The following is a 27,466-nucleotide window of genomic DNA, read 5'->3' on the forward strand; positions in this document are numbered from 1 at the left end:
ACACACACACACACACACACACACACACACACACACACACACACACACACACACACACACACACCGTCAGGCACCACACTCCCAACAGTACCCGTGTACACGCATTGCCATGACAACCAACAGGACGTGATTTCCGATTGGGTAAGACATGAACACATGACCTCCCCCCTATCAGCGATGCCGCAGAGTGTCTGGCTCGTGACGATGAGCCGGAGGTGATGGAAGAGGGCGGTGCAACCGCTCCCACCAATCAGGAGCCGGGGCAATAAACCGTGATTGGTTACACGCAGTCCCCCTTCTCCTCCAATCAGACGCTAAGGAGAAAGCTGTTGCTGGCAGGATTCATGACACACAACACATACACACACACACACCCTGGTCCTGTATGGGGGAGGACGACACGCAGTGTGTGAGAATGGCGGTTGTGCGGTGCCCTAGATACAGGGATCCAGAACACCCCCTTCCATCACTTCTCCTCGGGGTGTGTGTATATTATTATTCTATACACACCCCGTCTATATACACACCCCGTCTATATACACACCACTGCTATATACACACCACTTCTATATACACACCCCGTCTATATACACACCACTGCTATATACACACCACTTCTATATACACACCCCTTCTATATACACACCACTGCTATATACACACCCCTTCTATATACACACCCCTTCTATATACACACCACTTCTATATACACACCACTTCTATATACACGTGTCAGTCTCTAGCGTCTCTGAATCTGTGATATTTGGGTGCAAAAATGTAGCATTCAAATGGAAAATTAATATATATATATATATATGAAAGAGAGAGGAAGAAAAGAGAGGCGCACTCTCCTAGTGTAATAAAACGTAGACAATTTAATAAACGGTTAAAACATCAATGGTTACTCTCTCAAACGTCAGATATCAATAAGCATTTCTGAGTGCAATACTGAACACTTCGTCTCCGTCACAGCTATAGAAGGCTCCGCAGTCTGTAGTTCAGTAGCAGCATGCGTAGTTGCTCCGAACCTGATACCGGAAGTAGTAGGCCGGTGCACCGAAAACTCAGGCCCATGGTTTGTGTAGAAAAAGGAGGAGATAACAGCGCACTGCCGGGGAGTCCGGTGGTGTAAAATAAAATACTAGTTATTCAGCACAGGTACAAAATAAAGCATCACCCCTGGAGGTGGAAAAAGTCCTACGCGTTTTGGACACGAATGTCCTTTATCAAGGAGTATAATAGAGATTACTGCTCATACGGCTGGCACGCCACCATGGACTCCCCCAGACTGTATGAGTGGGTAAGACTCTTTGTAACTGTTTCTTTATGATCATAAATGGATGAGTACCATTACCTGTAATTTTCCTCCAATGAGGCTACATCAAGGTGACTTCATGCATTTTTCATTGTTCCCTCCAGGAGAAGTGATTGTGTTATTGAATTGGTCACTCACAGGTCATACTTACGTTTATACCCACTCCGTAGTACAGTTGTATATAGGAGCCCTTTTCAAAGGATTAATTGAAAGATTAGTTTCGCACCCATCTCCCACATACCCTGGTTTGTGTAGTCGCAGACCCAAGAGATCCGCTGACTAACCCCAGATGCTCCTAAGATGGTATAGCAGGTTACTTCTGGTTCTGAGCTTGCTCTCTGTCAGTCTGTGCTGCTATGCAGACGCCTTCACTGGCGATTCGTTTCCCCAGAGGGCCGTGGTGCGCATGCGCAGAGTCCCGCGGCTATGCATGTTGCAAGAGGGGGGAGTGCCAATGTACTTGGGGGACAAGGGTGGTAATGCGCATGCATGGTGGGGCCTGCAAGCTCCTCTGTGCGTGCGCGCACACATTAGCAGCGTCACGTCACTTGTTATGGTTTTTCGTTACAAGGCAATGCATTTTTTTCCCATGAAAACCCTGCAGGTGCCAGCAAAGAAGTTCCACTTTAAAAGTGTAGGAGGGGCATGCACAGTTAGAGATAATATATATTATGGGCGTATGTAACAGTTATAGACCAGATTAAAATGGGAGACAGCTTTAGTTTTTAAAGAACTTAAACTGGTGGTGGATGTGAGAGTCTCCGGTAGATTGTTCCAGTTTTGGGCTGCACGGTAAGAGGAGGAGGAGCGGCCGGATACTTTGCTGAACCTTGGGAACATGAACAGTCTTTTGGAGTCAGATCTCAGATGATTATGATGTAGAAGCAAAGTTAAATCACGCCTTCAAAAGCGTACCTGTGTTTTTAAATCTATACACAGTACAGTGGCTGCTTCACAACTGTTTTTGTAATTATTCGGTTTTACCTATGTGTTTCCCCCCCGTTAGCACAGCACAAGAGAAAAATGATTGAACTAATGGACAATTCATTTTCTTTCACACCTGTCATATAAAGGCAGTTTAAGCATAGTCACCAAGATATAAGATATCCTCCTGTATAAACTACGTAGTCTTAAAAAATCCAGTGTTCTGCCTAGGTGCCCCACTCGCCTCTTCTTAATGCCATCTCCCTGGCTCTGTCCATCCTCAAACCCACCTGGCGACGTTTTCCCAGCCCTTATGATGGTGAGGGCCCCATACTGGGTGCCTCTGCCCTTTCTTTTATCGTTTTCAGGGACACCGCAATTTTTCGTTGAGAAATTCCTGATAAAAAATATAGCTTATGTATGATTTCTAATTTTTATTTTTGTGGGTTGCTGAGTAGCAGTCGTCATGTAGAAATTGCACTCAGGCAAAGAAAAAAGCAGTGGCCGTAGCATGGAGTTCCTGTAGAAAACAAACTTATTGGAATTGCTATGGGTAAACTTTTAGTGGATTTGATTCTCAGAGGCAGTGAACATTTTTCTCATTGTTGCCGCATTACTGTCACATCCGAAGCCAATTTTCTGTTAGCCACTGCCCATAATCCAGCTACCTCCCTCTCTTACAGCCAGGCGTAGGCTTCTAAGATTAACCCTTTCGGTGCCGCATGATGTATCCACCACATTATGGGGTCTGGCACTCCATGGACGTCATGAAGTAGAGGCTACGTCATGGGCTTTCTGATTGTTGTGTAGAGGGGAGATCACCTGCACCCCTATGGAAAGACGATTCCTATTCCAATCCTGTCGTCAGTGAAGTTGCGCTCACGATGTGCCAAAGGGGCTGTGGTCCTCTGGCACCGTGGCTGCTCCTCAAAAGGTTAAAGCAGCAGTTGCACTGCTCATTTATCTATTTTTAGGTGGGGGTGGAAGGGTAATGGTGTTTTTTATATTATTTGAGCCGGAGGGTCCCTCGGAGCTGATCCATGGTGTCCCGTCCTCCAGGCACTACCTGGTTACCAAGATATAACTGTTTTCGTCCACTAGGCAAGAATGCATGGTGGAAATAATATGGCAACGGGGTCTACGGGAGATGACATCACCACTTTCTATTGGTGATACTGTGGTGGCCACAATTGTACTTTTTATTTATTTATTTAAGTCACACAAAATACCCTCAAATATCTCAGGAAGCTGGGGGTCCTTCGAGGTCAGAGAACCATGGATCTACTACAGCAGGAGTGGCCAACGCTAGTCCTCACGGGCTTGCAAATTATCATGACTCGCTATTTATCTTGAGAATCCGTGGATTTTTCTTTGGAATCTAAAAAAAAAAAAATAATCAATTTTTATATATTAAAAATAAAAAGCCAGAACGGACTTGTGCCTAAAAAATTCTACATACGGCTCTGCGTACAGCGCAGCGCTGTAAGGGAAAAACATTATTATAGTATTTGTAGATTAAAAATATGTGGCTACATAGAGCAGATGTTAAAAGTGACTAGACATTTACTGCTCATTTCACACATTGCTAATAAAGCTTTTATTATTTTGTGAATAATCAACTGATTCAGAAAAAGACTAACTCAAGAAACGAGGCATTGGCCTGAAGCTGTCTGTTTTCAGTGCCCAGTACATCTATTTTTCTCAGTTTGGAAGTCTATAGAACTAGAGTTTATTAGGGTATATCTGCTCACTGATCAGCTTCATTCGGATGTCATATTGGAAAATGGTTTTGGCAACAAAATAAAGAGATTTATATTGAACAAGCATGCTACGATTGTTAGGCCCTAAAATGCAAATACTCAATGTAAACTCTAGGTGGCGCCTCAGCATAGGCTAAAATGTCGATCAAGAAAATGAAGAAATAGTTTCCAGAATATAACAATAAAATATATGCTAATAAACTAAATACCTAGGATTAGCTATATTTTGAGCCTCTCATTTACACTTTCTGTTAGATCAAAAGCTCTTAACGAGCAGGATCTTCCTTATATACTGTTATCAATATTTAATCATAATTTTTTTTTATACTATTTAATTCAGATATTCAAAGTCTTAGCCCATGCAGTTCTTAATGATCATCGCACCTATGGCTCTGCTTAGATTTATTTGAACCCTCATTCTTTAAAGGAGTTGCAAAAGTCTTACCCAATGATTTATTTTATTTATACATATATCAAAAATGAGAAGAAAAGATGTTTTTAACACCTATACCTTCTAGCTAGAAGCTCATTCAGTGTAGCACTCCTGGGACAGTTAAAATATAACTTTTATTAAGTCTCATATAAAATAAAGTGTGCATATATTGAAAATAAAGAATACAATATTCAAATACAATGGAGGATGTTGCAGTGATGGAGTGAGGTTGAAATAAATTACCCAATAAGCGTTATCTGAATATATATAAATAAATACGCACTCAGGGACAACCAAAAAAACAAATTCTAGAAGGATAAGGTATCTCAATGCTATATAGGATTGTGATATAGAAATGTGCAATATAACAAAAATGCAGTCACAAACACAGCATACCGATCAAACCAACCTATGATCTCTAAGTGTAAAGTCCACCACTGTAATACTAATGGATACTGAAAATGATAAACCTATGCCTGTGAAAATCACAATGCATGGTAAACAATATCAATTAATATAGGGTGGAGACTGACATACTGCAATTAAGGTGGAGGACTAAACACAATCATAGGTTGGTGGTATGTGCATTAATCCTGTGTGTGACTGCAATTAATAATATTATATCACATTTTGTACCTTATTTGTTCAGCTACAGGTTGAATACAATTTGACTGCATAGTGTTATTATATCACATGTCCTTTGCAGTCACACACAGGATTAATCCACATACCACCAACCTATGATTGTGTTTAGTCCTCCACCTTAATTGCAGTATGTCAGTCTCCACCTTATATTAATTGATATTGTTTACCATACCATACATTGTGATTTTCACAGGCATAGGTTTATCATTTTCAGTATCTATTAGTATTACAGTGGTGGACTTTACACTAAGAGATCATAGGTTGGTTTGATCGGTATGCTGTGTTTGTGACTGCATTTTTGTTATATTGCACATTTCTATATCACAATCCTATATAGCATTGAGATACCTTATCCTTCTAGAATTTGTTTTTTTGGTTGTCCCTGAGTGCGTATTTATTTATGTATATTCAGATAACGCTTATTGGGTAATTTATTTCAACCTCACTCCATCACTGCAACATCCTCCATTGTATTTGAATATTGTATTCTTTATTTTCAATATATGCACACTTTATTTTATATGAGACTTAATAAAAGTTATATTTTAACTGTCCCAGGAGTGCTACACTGAATGAGCTTCTAGCTAGAAGGTATAGGTGTTAAAAACATATTTTCTTCTCATTTTTGATATAGTTATCATATATAGCTCATAGTATGCACCTGATGCCAATCTTGGCATTTGTGGACGAATCCATAACTCAATACTTATTTTTCACACAACTTGTGAGCAGCATATGTCATTTGTGATTTTATTTATACAGAAGCCGAGTAAGGTGTTTTTTTTCCTTCGGCACAAGTATAAGTAATGTTAGTTTACCTGTTGTGTCCACCATTAGGAGTTTACCTGTTGTGTCCACCATTAGGAGTAAAAATTGTATATGTAAGACAGTGGTTTCCAACATTTTTTTTGTTAAGGAACCCTATAATTATATTGTAAAATTCTGCGGCACCCCAACCTTCTCTAATAGCGCGTCTCAGATCAGAAGCATTGTAAGGAACCTCAACCCTCTCTAATAGCGCGTCTGAGATCAGATGCATTGTAAGGAACCCCAACCCTCTCTAATAACGCATCTGAGATCAAATGCATTGTAAAGAACCCCAACCCTCTCTAATAGCGCGTCTGAGATCAAATGCATTGTAAAGAACCCCAACCCTCTCTAATAGCGCGTCTGAGATCAGATGCATTGTAAGGAACCCCAAACCTCTCTAATAGCGTGTCTGAGATCAGATGTATTGTAAGGAACCCCGACCCTCTCTAATAGCGCGTCTGAGATCAGATGCATTGTAAGGAACTCCAACCCTCTCTAATAGCGCGTCTGAGATCAGATGCATTGTAAGGAACCCCAACCCTCTCTAATAACGCATCTGAGATCAAATGCATTGTAAAGAACCCCAACCCTCTCTAATAGCGCGTCTGAGATCAAATGCATTGTAAAGAACCCCAACCCTCTCTAATAGCGTGTCTGAGATCAGATGCATTGTAAGGAACCCCAAACCTCTCTAATAGCGCGTCTGAGATCAGATGCATTGTAAGGAACTCCAAACCTCTCTAATAGCGCGTCTGAGATCAGATGCATTGTAAGGTCTTATGTTTTTGGTACAATTTTCAAATGACCTGAAAATTGCAGTGAACCCTTTAGAGATGCCCAGGGAACCCAAGGGTTCCTAGGAACCCCGGTTGAAAATCACTGATGTAAGAGAATGATAAGGTAGTGGGTTTGACGATGTCAACAACGGCAAGACTGAGGTTAATGAGATAACTTCACTTACATTGCCGCTGGAAAACATCTCTCTTTAAACATGGAGACACCGGAATGTTTTGATTAAGAAAAGTCAGAGAGGAGATAAATTGAATTGTTGTCTGTTGAACAAGCACCCTAAAGACACAGAATTACTTTTCGTTGAATAAACCCCTAAATAACAACCATCATAAAACATTCACTGAAAATGTCACATTTTTATCTCGAGGAAATTGTGTTGCCCCCTAAGGTTGACCTCAATTAATGTGCATTCCATTGTCACGCCTTGACACAAAACAAATTACATTTGCATCAATCTTTATTGGCAACAATAAAATGTAATGAAAACAGTGTATTTTATTTTGCATAGATTACTTTAGCTAAAGCTGAGGTTTGCAGGCCTTGGTAATTGCAAACATGTATTTTTGTGGGGGTTTTTTTTTGGTTTGCTTGCTTTTTCTACTTAACTTTAAATAATTTGCCAAGTGGGAATTTGAGCTGCAAAACCTCATTTATGGAAAATGAATACATATTGTGGATATGTCCCAAGATGCCGTAGCCATGGTTTTTTCGAATCACACAATTCTTATCTTAGAAGCCTTGTCTTTCATGAACAAAAGCAAATAAACGTATCTTTTGTGGTCCTTTAGTGTATTAATGAAGCTCATGTTGCCTTTTGTGCAATGACCGAAGTGTCATGTTGGATTGATAAGAGTTATTTAAAGAACCAGGAAGTTTGGAAGTCCCATGGCCTCACTACTGCAAAACTAGTGTAAAAAAAAAAATCGATCCAACACAGAGCAATGATCTTACCCCATTTTCTGGTGAGACACTTTGATAAACATCCCTTTGTGTCAAAATAGATGTTGTAGTAACTTATTGGGGCATCTTCAACGCCACTCTCCTGACAGAGGGGGGGGGGATTATCAGCAGGCCTGTCCCTTTAGATTATTAGTAATGATAGTTATTGCTACGGATGTGTGGACCTGGATCGGTTCATTTTCTTGAATATTATTGCAAATTTTGTGCAAAATAAATTGGCGAATTGGTGAAATGATTGAGTAAACGCTAATTGTTCATTTACAGGGTAAAACATGTTCACAAAATGTGCCACTATTGTAGTATTCCAATAGTCACTAACCTTTTTGTAAAATATTCACAAATGTTGGTGTATTAAATCGGATTGCGGTTTGGTGCTTTGTGGTGAATTTTTATATATCTTAGCGACTTGAAAAAAAGAAGTAAAAAATGTGCCAAGTTGGCGAGCTTGTGCTAAGGTTTTACCCATCTCTAGTTATTGCCATGAATTACATGTATACACAGGAAATCCCGTATCCATTTAGTAATTCAGGGTGAATAACTGCCAACTGTCCGTCATTTGAATGTATAGAGTTTTTCTGGATACCCTATATATCCTTGTGTAACCCCTCTTTACTATACCTCAGACTATATAACCTGTCACTGAGGTGGGGGCCCGAGTCCTGTAACTTGGGGTGTTACTCTTATAGTGGGTGGTACACAGAGTGGGAAGCATGGGTAATTAGACACCACAAAACGGTAAGGAATTATAACAAACTTTATATTACTTTATCATTTTGAACAGGGATACATGCACAGGGCTACCACATAATCACACGGTAATTCTGCAATCCTACTAAAACAAATCACCAACGCTGCGCCTCTGTCTTTATATATCTTACAGTCACTGCATATTAGTTCACATGCCCTGTTGATCAGACAGGGTATTTGTACAATAACCTTTCGTTGGAGATCTGGATTCAAACAGATGCAGGCTGCTGCTTCTTACAGTTAATGTGAAAACATAACCGGTGTTACAATGCAGGGGAATCTCTTTCTTTCTTCTGGCTGTTACAATGCAGGGGGATCTCTTTCTTTCTTCTGGCTGTTACAATGCAGGGGGATCTCTTTCTTTCTCCTGGCTGTTACAATGCAGGGGGATCTCTTTCTTTCTCCTGGCTGTTACAATGCAGGGGGATCTCTTTCTTTCTTCTGGCTGTTACAATGCAGGGGGATCTCTTTCTTTCTTCTGGCTGTTACAATGCAGGGGGATCTCTTTCTTTCTCCTGGCTGTTACAATGCAGGGGGATCTCTTTCTTTCTCCTGGCTGTTACAATGCAGGGGGATCTCTTTCTTTCTTTTGGCTGTTACAATGCAGGGGGATCTCTTTCTTTCTTCTGGCTGTTACAATGCAGGGGGATCTCTTTCTTTCTCCTGGCTGTTACAATGCAGGGGGATCTCTTTCTTTCTCCTGGCTGTTACAATGCAGGGGGATCTTTTTCTTTCCTCTGGCTGTTACAATGCAGGGGGATCTCTTTCTTTCCTCTGGCTGTTACAATGCAGGGGGATCTCTTTCTTTCCTCTGGCTGTTCCAGTGCAGGGGGATCTCCTTCTTTCCCCTGGCTGTTACAATGCAGGGGGATCTCTTTCTTTCCTCTGGCTGTTACAATGCAGGGGGATCTCTTTCTTTCTCCTGGCTGTTACAATGCAGCGGGATCTCTTTCTTTCCTCTGGCTGTTCCAGTGCAGGGGGATCTCCTTCTTTCCCCTGGCTGTTACAATGCAGGGGGATCTCTTTCTTTCCTCTGGCTGTTACAATGCAGGGGGATCTCTTTCTTTCTCCTGGCTGTTACAATGCAGCGGGATCTCTTTCTTTCCTCTGGCTGTTACAATGCAGGGGGATCTCTTTCTTTCTCCTGGCTGTTACAATGCAGGGGAATCTCTTTCTTTCCTCTGGCTGTTACAATGTAGGGGAATCTCTTTCTTTCCTCTGGCTGTTACAATGCAGGGGGATCTCTTTCTTTCCTCTGGCTGTTCCAGTGCAGGGGAATCTCCTTCTTTCCCCTGGCTGTTCCAGTGCAGGGGGATCTCCTTCTTTCCCCTGGCTGTTCCAGTGCAGGGGGATCTCCTTCTTTCCCCTGGCTGTTCCAATGCAGGGGGATCTCCTTATTTCCTCTGGCTGTTACATCCTGATATTTCTCCCCTTAGCTGTTGCAGTGTCTCTGTACTTTGTACTGACCAGCAAAATCCACCAGTCTCGTCACTCCATGGATCGGGCAGGCCCTTGCAGAGTGTTCTGCAGCAGCCTCACCATATCAAAACTAACTGCCACCCCAGTCCCCTCAGCAATCCCTTTCCAACTGTCACCAACTGTCATTCCACTGGCTAAGCACAGTCACATAGTCCAGTGGAATGTAATTCTTAAAGGGGCCATGTCCTGTGCTGATAGCAGACACAAGGGGTTACACTTGTAATGGAACTGTTTCATGAGATTTAGTGTCTGTTGGTGAGATGTGTACTGGAATTAGGATACTTTGTTATTTAATTTGACTTGAGATGGATGACATTGAATTTTTCACTTCAAAGAAGAACAAAAAGTCTAATGATTTAAATGTCTTAAGATTTACGTATTACACGATGTACATTGATTTGCTGTCATTTTTTATGGTTGACAGTTGTAATTACGCACAGAATACGCATGTTGCCTTGTTTAGTTCAGCTTTCATACAGTATGCTACTTATTGATATTCTTTCTAGTTTATGGGTATTCTAATGATCATCTACCAAAGAACACTGAGGTTAAGCAATATCCCATTGTTTAACAGTTTTACAAAAAATGTCTGATTGATAAGCATGGCAAATGTATAGACTTGTGTTTACTCTGCTGACTCCACAGTGCAGCACTGCTATAGACAGACAACCACAATGCCAAAGATAAAAAATTACACTAGAAAACTTTTTGGCTAAAGAAATGTGTACTAACCTGATGTGCGTTTAAACTATTCCGTTGTCCTCTGTGCTACATATATGTGAAATGTTCAGTAAAAGCCATGGAAATCCTAAAACAGTGTCAAACACATTTTAGAACCTCTGAATGTAAATCCCTGTACGTAATGAACATATTTTAGTTACTAACTGTTAACAAGAACTTGATATACTATTAATTACAGTAATTCAGTGCATAGAACTCTAACAGTTGGTTCTGCAGATTAATCAATGTAAATCTACAGAATAACTGGGGGGATTTCCAGAAAGTTTCTTATGAAGATAAAAGTTTGCTGATATTTCTGGGTATGATTGCTAATGCAAAGTAATTAGATATCAGTCAATTGCACTATTTTTTTCCCCCAAAAAACAAATGACTACTTTACATCGTAAATATACCTGACAATGGACCAAATGGAGTGAAAAACAATACTTTTTTAAAAATAAAGGTCAGTACAAGATGCTCCACTTCTGAATTCTTCTACAACTTACATGCAGAAATGAGCATCTCTTACTGGTAGCTGGTGATGCCACTTGACACAGGTAGAAAGAGAATGTATCAATGATCTGGAGAGGATGGGTTACCGTAGTAAGAGTTGAGTGTGATGGTACATAATTTGTTTATAGGGCGCGTTTGTCATCTACATACCCATATAATTAAATGGTGTTGTCACTCATTTCCTGAAGGGTGAAAACATTGTTTAAAAATCATAGAAGGTAGCCAAATGTATCCCTGGATTATTTTATAAAGTAGAAAGCCTCAACACAAAAGACAGATGACCGGAAAACGTTACTATAGCCATTTGTAGAACATGACAATTTGGGATCATGGAAAACTTTAACTGTTCCTTGTAGTTTCATTTTCTACCTGTTAGTAAGCCCTAAAGGAAAGACTTGCCCACTAATTTAGAATTGTATTTCATGTTCTCAGCATTAATAATGTAGCATTGTTCTCTGTGCTGTGGTCTTGCTCTGCCTTGGCTGAAGGACACATACTGTACAGCACTGTTCAGCAGGAATTCAATGAGCCCCATAGAAGCAGATTTTTTTTTTAATGGCACTCAATTGAAATCTGCAACCATAATGGCAGTCGTTAAAAGGAGTTGAATCTTTGAAGTTGGCATGTGTGCTAAAATGAGGTTGGCATTTAACACTGCTTATTTTCCTGAAAGAAACGTCTCTTTTATACTTTATAAATATAATATGCCTACCTTGATACTCTCCCTATTCTTTTCTCTATGAACCTTTTTAGGACTGCACTTCTCTGAACTGCACTGCACTGTTACTGCCAGCGAGGTTGTAAGTGCAGTGTCTTTCTGACCCCGATAACCAATTGTTTAGTGTTAAGGCTGCTAAAGTCATGGCCCCAACAAAAAAGATGATGTTTCTCAAAATCTGCATGCCAAAAGGGAGAGTAATATACTGGTAGGTTTATACATTGTAGGTCAAGTTAAACATAGCTAAACTGCACAAGCATTCCTGGAATGGTAGTGGATCCACATTTGGAGCATAACATTTATCAACCTAATACGTGTCAAATGTATCAGTGAGTTTAAAATGGCATATAAAGCAGCGATCCCCTTAACTGCTGTAGTTGGGTTCTGTAGTTATCAGTGGCTGAAAATAATCCTACAAAGGGAAATTAAAATTGCCACTACCATTCATACTCATTCGCACTTCGGATGCTGAAAGATTGGTCTTTAAGGGCTGGGACTACGTGGTAAGGCCCAGGCCCCCATTGAAAATGTAAGCCAACCATAACTATATGATGACATGGGATTGAGTTAACCTGCCGGTCCTACGCATCGATCAGGGTGTGCTTGGGCCAGAACAATACTACTAAGTGTAACACATTATTGTCACAGATTTTAGAGATATAGATAGTCTGCTGTTTGGAACACTGCAACAGATCTGTTTGTGATACTTTGTTGCCAAAAAGGCAGAGCTCAAACAGGTGCGTCTGAGCCTGTTGGGAAGTGGATATGACGTTCCCGATGGTTGCTGCAGCCACCAAAGGATGATCCGTACTTAAAAAAAACATTAAACATGGATATTCTGGAAACCTGACCTGTTTGGAGGGCTTGAGGACTGGAGTTGAGCCCCCCTGGTATAGAATTTATGGTATTGATCTTAAGGTAGCAATTCCCCCAGAAACCTATGAGTGTAATTCATGCAGTGTTCATATCTTGCCCCTTAAACACATCCTGCTCGTCTTTATTTTTACAATAATTTTTTTTAGGGTTTAAAAAAAAAAAAAAAAATCCTAAACTATCCTTTGGGGTTACCACGGTAACCTTTAGCCTGCACTGGGCTTCAAGGAGCATTTAAGTTTAAAATTCTAGACATTTAATATTTTGAATGCTCATCTCCCGAATGACGCATCAGATTTAAAATTAAAATAAAAACAGCGTTGGAAAGGAGAATACGAGACATAAGGCACAACAAAAAAATGTCAATCACCGTGGACTGCTACTGCGTACACAACGGTGGGCTGGCTTCTAACCTGTGCCGCCTAATCTGTGTGATCTTGTGCAAATTACTTTATTGTACGATCACGATGGCAGATCACAGCTCCAGAAAAATGTTGCTGCTAAGATATCATTAAATATAGTAAGTGCATGTGTACCTGCCCCTGAAGCGTGAGTGTACAGTGCTTTGGAATGGAAATGTGCTGCCTAAATACAAGATTAAATTAATCTCTTGTACCTTACAATTTGAGGTCCTATTAAATATAACGTGACAGTAGATCAGAAGAACACAGTGACACACTGTAAATGCTCACTTGCATGTCGTTACCCAGAATCCTTTGGTGCAGTGGAAACACGGTATGCAGTGAAATTATGGGGTAAGGCAGGTTTGTGCAGCTATTTCAGACCTATTTAAATGTTCTTTTTAGTGTTCTTTCTCATTGCTGTATCAATGGACAGGAAGGTCCCCGCTGCTATCTAATTAGGGGAGTAAATAGATAAGTATATTTTGGTGTGACCTAAAAGTACCAATAATGATTATGGTGAGAACAGAAAGAGGATTAATAAAGTGCAATGTGATTTTCTGCTTAGAAAATGTCTTTTCAGGGAAAAATGGGCTTTTCATGGTTATGTTCAAATGCATCGCACAATTTCAATTATTTACCGCGTCTTTGCACAAATCATTGATCTTTCAACAAATGAAGAAATTAATCTCATTTGGGGACACTTGACTGCTGTGTGTGTTTGCACTTTCTCTAGGCTCCGGAAAAGATTGCAAGATTTGACATTTTGTAAATGTTCTTGGCACGAGTGTGCTTTGGTACCAGGTGTGGGCTGCACCTTTCAATGAAAATAAAAGCGCTTATGTTTTCTTTTGGGTTTCGATTGTACAGAACCAGGTGTGTGGTTTATCAGTGGTACATTGAAAATATGTAGTTATGACATGGAAGAACACAAAATAATGTTATTGATTTTAGCAAGGCATTTTTGTTTGAAAGTAGCAGTCCAAGCTGCCGTTTTTTATTTTTTATTTTCCCCCTTTAATATGGCAAACAATACAATGATAAGTAATTAGGTAAGTTGCCGATCGATCCATTCTCCTGTGATCGATCTGCGAAGATTCGGCTCGGGGGTTCACTAAATGGCTGTGATTGCAGCAGAAGAGGACCAAAGATGCAAAGTTCTGTGGGGGAAGACAGGCAGACAGGCAAAAACTAGATACAATTGGTGCACTGCTAGAGAGAGGGCAGGGCTCAAAAAGGGGTGTGCTAGAATCTGTTTCAGAAGAGGAGGGGACTTTGTAAATGGTTGCTATAGAAACAAAAATGCTTGTTACATTATAATACATTAAAAATGTCATTCAGAGTTGTTTTTAAAAATGCTTCAAGTATTTTCTCATAGTACAGAACAGATTTATTTATAAAAAACACACGTAGGGTATTACTTGGACTGCAGCTTTAAGTCATGATTAGTAAACATAGCAGTATTGCATGATTGAATACTGGTGTCGGCATTGGCAAATACGTGGTCCTGTGCGATATCCCATGTGGGGCTTGTGACGGTAGGGGGAATTATAGCTGCTGTTTATAAAGGTTAAGTCTGCCATTACCCCTACCTGTCAGTAATACATTGGTATTGTATGTTATGTGTATATAAATGTATGTCTTTGCTTGGTTCCAGCACATCAGGAATCAGGGGTTAATATGTTTGCATAGAATTGTTGCAAATATTATGCTGCAGTCCTACCCACCAATCAGGGCCGGGCATGTAGGCAGCTCCTGGCCCTGAGTGTTGCAATTTTATGATTTAAGTTTATAAAAAGGGTGGGAGGGAGAAAAGGGTGGGAGGGAGACCCCTAGGAGACAGAGCCTGCAGAGAGTTACAGAGGTGTTGCTGTGACAGGGAGAAGCTGCAGTGTCCGATTCAGTGCTGGACTCAGGCCTGAAAAACAGACCTGTAGGCACTGGGCAAAGAGAGAACAGGGGAAATCTCTGCAAGTAAGTCCCTGCGACTAGTTAGGCAGGGTACTCCCCAGTGTCCCCAGTTGGGTATAGATCCCTGCGACTAGTTAGGCAGGGTACTCCCCAGTGTCCCCAGTTGGGTATAGATCCCTGTGACTAGTTAGGCAGGGTACTCCCCAGTGTCCCCAGTTGGGTATAGATCCCTGTGACTAGTTAGGCAGGGTACTCCCCAGTGTCCCCAGTTGGGTATAGGTAGGGTGACCAGATTTTGAAAATGAAAAACCGGGACATTTTTTTTTTTACATAACAGTTTATTTATTGTAGTACACTTATACTTACTACCATTAGTCTTTGTTACATAGTTGTGTGTGTGTGTGTTGACCTCACTAATCGAACAAAAAAAACCCAGATGTGAATGATTCTGAACCCCTTAACCAGTGTCTGGATGCCCCCTCTTCACAATTTCTAACGCAGCTGGGATCTTACCTGATCCGCAGTCCCTCAAGGTACTATACTGGAGGGAGGTGTTCCCTACTTGTCTTTCGAGGTCTCCCGTGTGAAACTTGAGTCAGATCTGGAAGAAAGAAGGGTAGGTTACTTCGGTGTAGGTATACGGCAGTTAAAATAAGACTGAGAGGGTGAGAGAGACAGAGACAGACAGAGACAGACAGAGAGAGACAGAGACAGACAGAGAGAGAGACAGAGGGTGAGAGAGAGGGTGAGAGAGACAGAGAGAGAGAGGGTGAGAGAGACAGAGAGAGAGAGACAGAGAGAGAGAGGGTGAGAGAGACAGAGAGAGAGAGGGTGAGAGAGACAGAGAGAGAGAGGGTGAGAGAGACAGAGACAGAGAGAAGGTGACAGAGACAGAGAGAAGGTGAGAGAGACAGAGACAGAGAGAAGGTGAGAGAGACAGAGACAGAGAAGGTGAGAGAGACAGAGACAGAGGGTGAGAGAGACAGAGACAGAGGGTGGGTGAGAGAGACAGAGAGTGGGCGAGAGAGACAGAGAGTGGGTGAGAGAGACAGAGAGTGGGTGAGAGAGACAGAGAGTGGGTGAGAGAGACAGAGAGTGGGTGAGAGAGACAGAGAGTGGGTGACAGAGACAGAGAGAGGGTGACAGAGACAGAGAGAGGCAGACAGAGAGAGAGTGAGAGAGACAGAGAGAGGGTGAGAGAGACAGAGAGAGGGTGAGAGAGACAGAGGGTGAGAGAGACAGAGAGAGGGTGACAGAGAGAGGGTGACAGAGACAGAGAGAGGGTGACAGAGACAGAGAGAGGGTGAGAGAGACAGAGAGAGGCAGACAGAGAGAGAGTGAGAGAGACAGAGAGAGGGTGAGAGAGACAGAGAGAGGGTGAGAGAGACAGAGGGTGAGAGAGACAGAGGGTGAGAGAGACAGAGGGTGAGAGAGACAGAGGGTGAGAGAGAGAGGGTGACAGAGACAGAGGGTGACAGAGACAGAGGGTGACAGAGAGAGAGAGGGTGACAGAGAGAGAGCGTGACAGAGAGAGAGAGCGTGACAGAGAGAGAGAGCGTGACAGAGAGAGAGAGCGTGACAGAGAGAGAGAGCGTGACAGAGAGAGAGCGTGACAGAGAGAGAGAGCGTGACAGAGAGAGAGAGCGTGACAGAGAGAGAGAGAGGGTGACACAGAGAGAGAGAGAGAGAGAGAGAGGGTGACACAGAGAGAGCGAGAGAGAGAGAGGGTGACACAGAGAGAGAGAGGGTGACACAGAGAGAGAGAGGGTGACACAGAGAGAGAGAGAGGGTGACACAGAGAGAGAGAGAGGGTGACACAGAGAGAGAGAGAGAGGATGACACAGAGATAGAGAGGGTGACAGAGAGAGAGAGAGAGAGAGAGTGACAGAGAGAGAGAGGGTGTGACAGAGAGAGAGAGGGTGACACAGAGAGAGAGGGTGACAGAGAGAGAGAGAGGGTGACACAGAGAGAGAGGGTGACACAGAGAGAGAGAGAGGATGACACAGAGAGAGAGAGAGGATGACACAGAGAGAGAGAGAGGATGACACAGAGATAGAGAGGGTGACAGAGAGAGGGTGACAGAGAGAGAGAGAGAGAGAGGGTGACAGAGAGAGAGAGGGTGACAGAGAGAGAGAGAGAAGGTGACAGAGGGTGAGAGAGACAGAGAGACAGAGACAGAGAGAGAGAGAGGGACAGAAAGGGAGAGGGACAGAGAGGGTGAGGGTGAGAGGGTGAGGGAGAGAGGGGGAGACAGACACGGGTACACACACACACACACACACACACACTGGTACACACACACACACACACACACACACTGGTACACACACACACACACTGGTACACACACACACACTGGTACACACACACACACTGGTACACACATACACACACACTGGTACACATACACTGGTACACACACACACACACACACACTGGTACACACACACACTGGTACACACACACACTGGTACACACACACACACACACACTGGTACACACACACACACACACACACTGGTACACTGGTACACACACACACACACACTGGTACACACACACACACACACACACACTGGTACACACACATACTGGTACACACACACACACACACACACACACACTGGTACATACACACACACACTGGTACACACACACACACACACACACACAGGTACACTGGTACACACACACACAGACACTGGTACACACACACACACAGACACTGGTACACACACACACACACACACTGGAGTACAGAGGCAGCCACGAGCAGGTGGCTCTCCGCCTCCCCCTGCACCCACCCCCGCGCCCATCTCCCGCACCTAGGGGGGGGGGGGTAGGAGCGCCGGGACACAAAGGTAAACTGCCGCCGCCCCCCCTCCCCCGGAGGGCAGCCACGGGCTCCCGGGGCAGAATGGGGGAACACCGCGCAGCCACCACTGCCAGCCCCCGCGCCCATCTCCCGAACCAAGGGGACAGGGGTGGGGGGAGGGAGTGCCAGGACAGGAGGCAAAGGATAAAAAACCCACCTCCTATCCCCCCGGGCGGGCAGAGGTGGGGAGACAGCGCGCAGAAGAGCCAGGAGCCGCGGGCAGAGACACACCACGTGTGCTCTGCCGCAGGAAGCGGAAGCCCCACCCCCAGGCACCCTTCCTTCCATTCATTCCACATGCTGGTCCTTGGTGAAGGATGATGCCGGGGGGCGGGGCTTAATGCCGGGACGCTGGGGATTGGCCAACAAGGTAGGAAACTGCCGGGTGGGGGGGTTGGCATTTTAAAAAAAAATAATACTTACCAGCCGGGCTGCTGCAGTCTCCTCCTCCGCGCCGCCGCAGACTCGCGCACAGCGCACAGTGCACCGCAGCTTACTCGCGCACCGCCGGCGACAAAAAATAAATAAATGGGGACACATTGAGGAAAATCCGGGACATTTCCGGTACACACAGAAAATCGGTACAGCTCCCGAAAAAGCGGGACTGTACCGGCAAAAGGGGGACGGGTGGTCACCCTAGGTATAGGTCCCTGCGACTAGTTAGGCAGGGTACTCTCCAGTTTCCCCAGTTGGGTATGTGTGATGTTTGTGTGTTTGGTATAGTTGTGGATATGTTTTTCCAATAAATTAATTTTATCAACTCTCGTGTTCCGTCTGGCAATATTGATCCCTGGTATCAGTCCTGGTCTCCCGTGACAGGGCTCACCTGTCCAATGGACAATTATCATTCCTGCCCACAGAACAAGGGGATAAGGGAACAGGGAGCACAGGAGGAGAGCAATTGGGGAGATTTTGCGGCACGTTTTCCAACTGCAAAAAAAAAAAAGCAAAGAGTTAAGAACTCAAAGGGTTAAAAGACTAATGGTACTGTGACTCTATTTTTGAATACAGGTGCTGCCATTAGTCTATTTATCAAAGACTTCTGGTAGCAAGATTGGTGAAAAAAACTGCAATATATTTATCGAAGGAATGAGTGCCTCTTCTTTCAGCTGGATTCGTTTGATACGACTGGTGCTGTTTTGATAAATAGTGCTTCTTGGGACCTTTTTTTCCCACCCATATTGAAGTTAATAAAAATCCCTATAAAAAAGTTTTGATTTCTAAACCCAATTGTTTTTATCTTTGGCTTATCTCTCCTAATCAGTAGATAATGATGTTTGTTATATGTGCTGTTGGGATTCCACCCCAGAGGTGGCTGCTGCTGACGACATCATTGTAAAGTGCATTGGACTTGAAAGGGTCATTATGGTATTTAATAGGAAGCTGTCCACACATTTGTAAGGATTAAAATGTTATTTGTAAATTGCGTCAACCCCGCCCTCCGCAAAATAATGACGTCCTTGACTTTTTTCTTTCCCCATCTTCTCTCTCTACTTCTCTCTATCGTCCCCCACTCCTCTCTCTCCCTCCCTTCTCTGTCCACCGCACCTCTTTAATTTAATACCTTATGTCATCAATTCTTTCCACCTCTCTACTCCAGCATTCTTGCTTTCTCCTCGCAAGTCAACTGGCTCTCTTTCTTCGTCTGCTTTCTGTTTAAACTGTATAGCTATCTGACTCCGTATCTGCCACCAGGCTGTGTGAATTATGATGGCACAGGGCTGGACAAAATAATTTTATAATCGAGAGAGAATAGAATATATCATCTCTGCAGCACCTTCTGATTCTTCTTGGGCAAGTTCCTCCCCAATAGATTCTATTTCTGGCAGCTGCTCCTTTACTGGTTTATATGGGGCAGATGTGGCTTTCTCTAGAGCTTCCTACACCAGAGTAGGCTTACTAGATGTCCGGTTTAATCCACATGTACTCTTTTTAAGGGTCTATGATATCCGCCTCTCCTTCTCCAGCATGCTTACTTTCTCCCCACATGTCAACTGACGTTGTCTCTTTTTTTGTCTTGTTTCTATGTAAACTTGATAGTGATGTGACTCTCCATATCTGCCACCAGGCTATGTGCATTGGGATGTCAACAATGAGCTATATCCCACGGGGGGACAGATGTCCCCGATGAGCCACATCTCACATAGGGGCGGACAAAATTATTTTACAATATAGGGAGATATGATAAGCTGCCCATGTGACCTGATTTTCGTGGACAAGACCAAAAGATAATTGAGGGTATGGCTGATTTACACCGCTCTGCTAACCGTGCTCCATTTAAAGGCCAAAAATCAGACAACCAGTTGTCTTACACTTTTTGAGACAGTCACCAATTACCAGCTCTGAACATATGATCATTGTGGAGGAAATTGGGCCAATTAGCTACTTAGATAGGAAGCCTGATTGATTTTTTTCCCCCCTAGGTACGATTGCCCCAAGGGACATAAATTAATATCTTTCCTTGGACTATTTTCCACCTGATTAAATCTGCCCGATTTTGATCTGTTTTATGAGCTAACTGCCTTCCAGGTGTTGAACTTTACTCCACTGAACTTGGAGCAATAATTCGATAAGATGATTACATTTGTATAAATAGAATGATTGTATATTTATGATGGGTCATTACGTCACTATAATGTGTTCGGTATGATGTTAACCATGGTGTGCATGGTGAAGCGAATGGGGGATTGTGTGCTTAGTGGATGGAGCGCATCCCGTAGCAAGTCACCCAATATAGATTTATGAGTTGGTACACTGGGTTTAGCCCATGATACACCAGTAACTTATTAGAGCTGACAGAATAGGACCTGATATTCTATGGACTATTTATATTCTGTAGCTGGCGTTGCTCATCTATGATCTGTGCATAATGACATTTTTTCACGGTCGATGCCTATTGAAGAACTTTGGACATACTTTGCTTAAAAAAAATGCTGCTTTAGGATCTGTTTATAGATATGAAGAATTGTACACAATTATTTCAGTGGACTTGTATCAAATAAGTGTTATGATTTAACTTTTTTTAAAACACTATATATTTCTATTTTTGATAGTGCTGAGCACAACTGTTTTCTAGTTGAATTAATATTGGTCTTAATACTTGTGGCAGGAAAAGCAAAGTAACAGCAGCGCCCAGCCAAGGGAGTCAGGGTCAAAATAGTAATAAAAATAAGTTTATTTGTTGGACATCACCAAAAATCAATTTCCACTTTTTAAAGAGTCAACTGCACCTTTAAAGAGTCAATCACACAAAATATCCTATTGTGAAACAGCAGTAAATTGAAAGCCCTCAGGAACAACATCATGCATAGTGTGTGGCTATACAGAGCTGCTTTGGTGACATTGTTAGTTTAGTATTTTCGCTGAGTAACAATGAATGCCTCAAAATTGGTCACTGGCCTGGCCAAGAGGCGGATTAATGGAGCCCAATGTTCTTTCACAGCCTTGGCATCCCCGGACTGGTCCACCTATGCACCAGACCAACACTTTGCACAAGGAAGCAGGGACCTTGTTGCATAGAGAGCGACGTAGAAGCACAGAAATCTATGCACAAAAGCACGTGTAAAACAGACATTTTTTTCCACCACTGCATTATATATTTGTACGTGCATGCTTTTTTTTCTTTAATATTTACTGATGTACATGCCATTTCCTTCATTGTGTTCCTATGGTCAGTCAATTTCCTACAAAATATTCTACGTTCATTCAAATTCATAAATGATATTCTTATATTTGTTACCGTACTAAACTTGGAAAGGGGAAGGCGAGGGGGAGGCTAGATACAATGATATAAAGTTAGATTTAAAGAAAAAAATAAACTGCAGCAACGCCCAAGTGCTCTATACTGTTTAATATGTATAGTTGTTTTTCTTACATTATTACAGATATGTAATATATAGTTTGGTCTTAAATTGTTTTTTTTTTTCCAATGATCTAGAGAGGAAAAATGGGGGTTTGGGGAGGGGGGAGGGGGACACATTTGTCTGGCTGCTTCCCATTCCAGGGAAGCTTTGTTGTTAGCATTATGGTGCATGAATTGTATCCATGCAATTAAATGCATTTAATACTGTGTCAAATATGTTAATAGTGTGATTTCCCCCCTTAAGCACAATTAGCTCCCAGAGAACAAAACAATTCTCACTAATAAAACAGATATTTTGGGACTTCATCATTTTGGGAGAAGGAAAGGGAGGGAACCAGATCTGCAAAAAACATTGATACTCTTAGATTCTGAATGTTTGATGGATGGCACATGGGGAGCGCAGGAAGCCTTGGAAGGGGAGAGTAGCCGTACCATCATGACTCAGGGCCAAATGTTTACCACTCACTCAAAAAGTATCTCTGGTTCTGCTAATATTTCTTTATTTTCAACTTGTACAGGGCCAGGCGGGTTCTATCCAGCAGTCATAAACTTCATCTTCACAGTTCAGCTCGGGATTCAGTAGATAATGGTGTCAATTCCCCCTACTCCCACCCACAGAGTTACAGTGATAATAAACACACAAGAAATATTAATATTTAATTGAAGGAAAGGTCCAGTACAGCAATAAAATGGCAATGAATATATCAAGCTACAAAAATCTGGAAACATCCATTGGGCCCGGATTGGTGGATGGCCTCTGGGTATTCACCAAGATGCCTCTCCATTGGAAAAGGAATGGTAGGCTGGGGGCCTCCTAGTGGTCGCTGGTAGAGTGGCTACACTAAGGTACTGTAACTTTAGCAATACAGCCACTATAAAAACAACCTGGGTCCAGATCCACAGATGTCCGATAACTCGGTGCTAGTAATAGTCCGTTATCAAAATTATTAACGGCGACGTTATTTTCGTTGAGCTTAACGTATATCCACAAAGCTAATTGCATGGAATAAAAACAGCCATTGCCTATCTCATTGGCATAGGCTTAACGCCAACTTAAGTTTGCACCACTTTGCGATATATCTTACCCAAAGTTGGTGTTACTCCCATCCAGACCCCGACATATGGGTTTATGAGGTGAGGGAGGGAGAATAAAACTGCGGAAGAGTCTTAAGTCTCTCTCTCCTCTTCCTCAAAACTCATATTTCTGGAGTAACGCCACCTCTAGGTATGACATCACTAACCTCAGGTTAAATCCTGGCCTTCACTGTAACGGACCTCTGTGGATATGGGTCGTTAGGGGTAAAGTCTATTTTGCATATCATTAGCACTAATGAACGTTATACTTAACACAATGGCCTTTCCGTACAAAAATGGGATGTCAGTGAGCTTTGAAGATACATGTTAATACTTAACGAGGTGTTAAAACTTGGGTCAACACCTCGTTAAGTCAAAAACGGACCTCTGTGGATCTGGGCCCTAGACCGGACTTTCACATGCTGTCCCCTGAGCATTTGATGTTCTCTCTTCACATGGTGGGAGAGCACAGACAAAGCAGTGATTAGTATACATGCAGAAGTTAGCCGTACTATATTCTGCAGTGCCTAACTGCTATGTACTTGTTTTTCCCTATCATTGTGACGAAATAGGCAGCAAAACTTCCACAAATGCTAGGAAGCTCTGCCCTGTTGCCTAATTTCATGAAGGTAACCCTGGGGTTATTGCAATATACATTGTATTGTGTAGTGCATCTGTGAAAGCAGTGGTCCTGTTTTACACCATGCATTGTATGTGCCAAAATGCATGTGATGAAGACATCGAGGGTAAGCTCGCTTTGACAGCACCCTTCACCTAGCCAGCTATGCGCTCTCCCTGTATCCTGTTTGGGGAAGTATTTCCGTAACTGTTGCAATGTGTGTCTTGCTGTTGACTCCGGCTAAATAAAGTTTGATTTATTAAACACTTGCATTCTGTCTAGAGTTTTTACGATCCCTGGTAGTGACAATCATCTTTTTGGAAAAAGAGATTGAGAATTATTAAAGCTCAAAGTAAATAATGGAATCTACTATGATATACATATACATATAGTATATATGTGTAACATATTGGACACAAATCACAAATATATGTATTTTAGCTAGCTGGGTTCATGTAATGGCGGCGTTTGACAGCTCATGCGTTTTGTGAGCCAATGGGAAGCCGTGACATCATCTGCTGTGGCTTCCTATTGGCCCGCATGACATGGGGCGTTAAATTTTGTGAAGATACTGGCACCCACTTCTGAGGTACGTATCTCTGGAAGCAGGGGGCCCCGGTGCTAAAATTAATGGGGTTCAGCTCTGGAGGCGCCCTGCCTCAATACTATGTTTAAAAAAACGCTCACTCGAATTGCTTCTTTTATTATGACACAATTATTTTCTTAAGACGACAGAGTTTGCTTTAGCCAAAAACAGCGCAGCACAGCCGTCACACCTTATTAAAGCAGATTAAGGTTAATTATCCTCTTTGAGTGCACAGAGATAAATAATCTGATATACCTCCCTTTGTGTCGGTACTGCAAACCTTTTCACACCTGACTGAGATAACTCAGCTGGACTGCAGAGGATAACAATTTTCTACTATCAATCAAGTGTTGAAACAGTGAGAATCGCTTGTAACGGCTAAGATTATACTTGTATTGTACAAATAAAAATAACTTTTTACGCGTCTCTAGGGATAGCCCATAGGGCAGTGAGATGCTTCCTCACGTATGCTGGGTGTGCCAGCACCTCTACTCTTTATGTACAAACCATCACTGTCAGTGATGTGAATTATTGTCAATTGTCGGACCAGTCAAACTTTAGCACAAGAGTGAGTCTGTGTAGTTATGTGAGCGTTTACATCTTACGTCTATTATAAGGGAGAATATAGAGTAATTGTCATTGAAACTAAATCTGTTATTTTATTATTTATTTACAAGGCTGAATTGCCTTTGATTGAAGTTGGGAAAACCTGTTTGAATCCACAAAGAACAAAGTACTTGCCCTGCACTTCCCGTTAGCATTTCTAAGAAGTTTCTATCTAGTAGATATATTTGGTGGTGACAGATATCTTCATGACAGGATCTCCCACAAGCCGTCGCTGTTAAAATCTTTATCCAGGTAAGAGCACTTGTTCATTTAAACAAGGTCCTCAGACCATTTATTAAAAATATACAAGACTATAAAAGTACAACATGCAGGTGTAATACAGCAAACAGTGTATACAAAAAAGTGTTTCGCTAGGCATCTAACCATTCCCAATCTACGCTCTGACGCCACATGCAAATTAGGTGACATCATCAATCCCCCCTCTTAGGGACAGGCCTATCATCTAAAATATAGTAAGAAACAAAGAAGTCCAGAGCAACATCCAATGTGACAAAAATACACAGTGAAATACCTATATATGTCTTGAAAAAGGGTCATTTAGTTAACCCTTTGGCCAAAGCATATACGCCTGCGAGCCACATCAAGGCTTGACCAAATTCGCAGATCCTAACACTAACTGATTTAAATCCTTATTTACCTTTATAATTAGAGGAAGGATGGTCCTGGCATTGAACCTGTCGCAACCAGCTGCATGAAAAGAACACCTGCATACTTGGAAAGTGGGGTGGGGCAAGCTTTAAACCCTGGGTGGGAGGAGCCAATAACCTCCAAAACAGCTGAGACCAGATGGATAAAGTTAACACACAGATACCCAGCAAGCTCTCAGAACTCCCCCCCCCCCCAAATTACCACAGTGTATATATATATATATATATATATATATATATATATATATATATATATATATGTCAAAAGGAGTGCTACTGAGCGTGGCTAATTGTATAAAACAAGAAACAAAGAAGTCCAGAGCAACATCCAATGTGACAAAAATACACAGTGAAATGCCTATATATCTCTTGAAAAAGGGTCATTTAGTTAACCCTCTGGCCAAAGCGTATAAGCCTGCGAGCCACATCAAGGCATGACCAAATTCGCAGATCCAAACACTAACTGATTAAAATCCTTATTTACCTCTATAATTAGAGGAAGGATGGTCCTGGCATTGAACCTGTCGCAAACAGCTGCATGAAAAATATATCTAAAATATAGTGCTATACTTTGAAATACTCTTGTTTAAACAATTCTTCATCAGTATTAGTAACAATACATTAACAAGTATAACATATATAATCGTGATACAAAGTGAGTGAGTACATAAATATAAATTCATAAAAACAAACAAACAGATACCATATACACACCTATAGTAACTTGGTATCAAGAAGACTAGCAGTAAATCACTCCAATTAGAGACGCCAGTCAGTGCTCAGGGAAAATGCATAATAATCACATAAACGAAGAAATAAGTAATCACATATAGATCACTCACGATATCCAAAAAATAACAAGATTTATTATACTCAAACATCATACATGTAAAACATTATTAAAACCAAAAAGGCACAAAGGACCCTAAGGTGTGCATCATATAACTGAGGATATGACTAGAACTCCTTATGAGGGCTAGTGTCAAAAGCTCTTTCATATTCATATAAACTGTTACATTATCTTTATAAGCTGAATTAAGCAAACAGGACAGGATCCCATCACTTCTAAAACTTTGATGGTAAAATATAACTTGAAATATATTGTGACATTTATCATATTTTAAACATTTAATTATCATGTTGCAAAATGTAATTCTCATGATTATTAGATACATTTTGTTTATTTTAATTCTTGGTTGCAACTATTTTGGGATGGTAGTGAATCAATTGAAAGAAGCCATACATTGTTAAATACATGTTTTATTCTTTACAGATTTCGCATTGCAGACCCCAGCCATCCAAAGTCATTATGTAGCAATACACTGAAGGCAGATGGTCCACCATGAAAGGAATGATCAATAAACACCTTGAGTCTGACCAACAATCTCGGCATATCACTTTCCAAGGCTTGACACAGCGTTCCAGCACAGTCATAATGCATAAAACAGCATGAGGGATTTGAAAGTCACAGTCATATCTAATCTGTTCCCTCCTAGCCCTTAATGTCCGGGTATCTAAAGGCAATAAACATGGTCGTAGGTTGAAATGCATTTGTAGTCCATAGAAAGATTTTTATTTTTTTTAAAGTTTATTCTTAATGACATTTTCTCCCCAGGTATATCGCATTGTCGTCCTGTTAAAAAATACAAAAGGAGCTCACACTGAGCTGCTGGTCTGTCACTTAGAGATAGATATGGAATGGCAAAAGGTTATATTGCCTAATGGTGGATCTCCACAGTACTTCGTGATTCAGATACAGTAACATTACATGTATACAGTCTCAGTTACACTATTAGGTTAAACCATAGTAAAGGAGCTCCAATTTAGGGAGGACAATATATAATTAAACGGTGCTAGGGTCTTTCTCACAAGTATCTGAGATCCCAATAAAATGTGCTGTGTTTTTTTTTTTGTTTTTTTTCAAAAATCTTTTTTTTTTTATAATTTACCCACTTGGACCTCCATGGAACCGGGGAACCAGCAATGTATACCCATAAGAGATCTAGTATTCTTGGCTGTTATCCGATCCAAAGAGAGTCTAATTCCATCACTAAGAAGCAACTGAGGCCATCATCTTCATTCATACCTTTAGGAGATGGTGGATTGAGTCTGTGAACCCAAAATACTTCTCTACCTTATCTCTTAATCCGATCACCTCATAATACTTTAAGGCAC

At 41.8% G+C, this 27,466-nt stretch overlaps 1 long non-coding RNA gene across 2 annotated transcripts; it reads left to right on the forward strand.

The window, feature by feature from the left end:
• The first annotated feature begins 8,234 nt into the window (after positions 1-8,234).
• Positions 8,235-26,866, forward strand: LOC142468320 (uncharacterized). 2 transcript variants are annotated; one of them, XR_012788628.1, is made up of 3 exons: positions 8,235-8,374; positions 24,695-24,875; positions 26,565-26,866. It is a non-coding gene; the product is annotated as an uncharacterized LOC142468320 (long non-coding RNA). The 2 variants fall into 2 exon arrangements; XR_012788627.1 differs by lacking the exon at positions 8,235-8,374 and adding an exon at positions 14,914-15,064.
• Positions 26,867-27,466: the final 600 nt, after the last annotated feature.

This window comes from Ascaphus truei, chromosome 17, assembly GCF_040206685.1.
Source record: "Ascaphus truei isolate aAscTru1 chromosome 17, aAscTru1.hap1, whole genome shotgun sequence".
Taxonomy (NCBI): domain Eukaryota; kingdom Metazoa; phylum Chordata; class Amphibia; order Anura; family Ascaphidae; genus Ascaphus; species Ascaphus truei.